The sequence below is a fragment of the Portunus trituberculatus genome, chromosome 49 (genome assembly GCF_017591435.1).
Source record: "Portunus trituberculatus isolate SZX2019 chromosome 49, ASM1759143v1, whole genome shotgun sequence".
In the NCBI taxonomy this organism is placed as follows: domain Eukaryota; kingdom Metazoa; phylum Arthropoda; class Malacostraca; order Decapoda; family Portunidae; genus Portunus; species Portunus trituberculatus.
Window position 1 is genome coordinate 2937464 of NC_059303.1, and position 1952 is coordinate 2939415.

Here is a 1952-nt window from a genome sequence, read left to right on the forward strand (position 1 = left end):
CTCTCTCTCTCTCTCTCTCTCTCTCTCTCTCTCTCTCAGCACATAATTATGGTACCCACCTCCACTTATCGTTTCTGTGCATACATTAGTAGGTAATTAACTGATCTGTGCATGTTTTTCATATCATATTTGTTTACGATTATGTTTGCCTGCACAATTATTATTCATTTATGTGTAGTCGCTCATTCATTTATTATGTTTCTGACGTCATGTAAAAGCTATGAACAACTCTGAAGTAGTAAAAGCCATAAATAGCTAAGTTAGGTTCTCATCTTGAATCTCCCTCAATCCCCATATGTACATCTTCATGTAATGCTATCCCCCCATGGTGCGAACCATAAACAACCATAAACAGCCAAGTTAAGGTTCTAATCTTAAGTCTCCCTCTATCCCCATATGTACATTTTCAGTATGTATGTACTGCAATTACTAATAAACCATATTATTATTATTACATTATTATTATTATTATTATTATTATTATTATTATTATTATTATTATTATTATACACACACACACACACACACACACACACACACACACACACACACACACACACACACACACACACACACACACACACACAGAGAGAGAGAGAGAGAGAGAGAGAGAGAGAGAGAGAGAGAGAGAGAGGAGGGTAAGCTCACACAAATATAGCTACTGAATGTTTCTAATTGACGTAGAGAGAGAGAGAGAGAGAGAGAGAGAGAGAGAGAGAGAGAGAGAGAGGTGGGAAGCTATACCGTCACCCTCTCTCCCATTTTTCACTCTCCCCTTACATTAAAGTAATTACTAAGACTCAGTTGTATTCCTTAGGGTTAATCTAATTTCTAAACTTACACAAATCAAGAAGAACTCAGAGGGAAGGCAAATGGTGGAATTAGATTTTTATGAATATTAATACACGGGAGAGACAGCTGAGGCAGGGGAGGTGTGTGTGTGTGTGTGTGTGTGTGTGTGTGTGTGTGTGTGTGTGTGTGTGTGTGTGTGTGTACGCCTGTTGGTTTTGATCTAACAACATAATAATTCATAAATAAAATGGCATCTCTATATTATCTTCTTTATTATCACCGCTGTTATTCAGAGCTGCGGTGTCCGAGTGGTTAAGGAGATGGACTTGAAATCCATTGGGCTTTGCCCGCGCAGGTTCGAATCCTGTCCGCAGCGCAGGTGGAATTCTTTTATGTTGTCGAGAGTTTAACATTTAACTGTGTCTGAAGTAAACTAAGCGGCGGGCACTTGCAGGAAGCACATTCGGATGACAAGATGTGTATTGTGGATACTACTGACATTATACTAACACACTTGTTGATAGATATGACAGATGGATATGGATGTGTATGTCTGATGATAGTACTGCCACGTGTAGGCCTAATGATTTTCCGCAGCGTCTCTTGCCATGCTGTAACCCTTCCATTACCACGTCGTTGCCTCGCACATCACCGCCTCATTCCGCCCCGTGTTTCTGCCTCACACAAGTGCCAGCTGATCCCATGTCTCGCACTTGTCTCTCTTACCAATCAATAAACGTAGCCCAGTTAGAGCAATGGGTTTTCTACATACTTTTCTATCGTACTTATCCGAATTCTTCTCTATTAGCTAATGTGTGAAGTCGAATGTTTCAAGATATCAAGGAATGTATTCGGAAATGTTCAGGCGTCTGCTGTCGGCCGTAATGGATTGTTTCGTGGCTCTCAACGATGTCAAAACGTTATAAATAAGGAACTAATTAACTTGAATAATTTTACTTTAGATATTACCTATTAAAGAGAAATTTGGTTTAATATCTGCATCATCAATAAGAGAGAGAGAGAGAGAGAGAGAGAGAGAGAGAGAGAGAGAGAGAGCATATCACCCTGGTAGTTCTTCAAAGCAGTCGTGATGGGAGAACAAAGTGCTTTATCTTTCAGTACCATGACGCGTTTCCATACTCATTCTGCTTACTAATTAG

At 39.8% G+C, this 1952-nt stretch overlaps 1 non-coding gene across 1 annotated transcript; it reads left to right on the forward strand.

Annotated features, from left to right (window-relative positions):
* Positions 1-1086: 1086 nt before the first annotated feature.
* Positions 1087-1168, forward strand: Trnas-uga. The gene has a single exon. It is a non-coding gene; the product is annotated as a tRNA-Ser (tRNA).
* Positions 1169-1952: the final 784 nt, after the last annotated feature.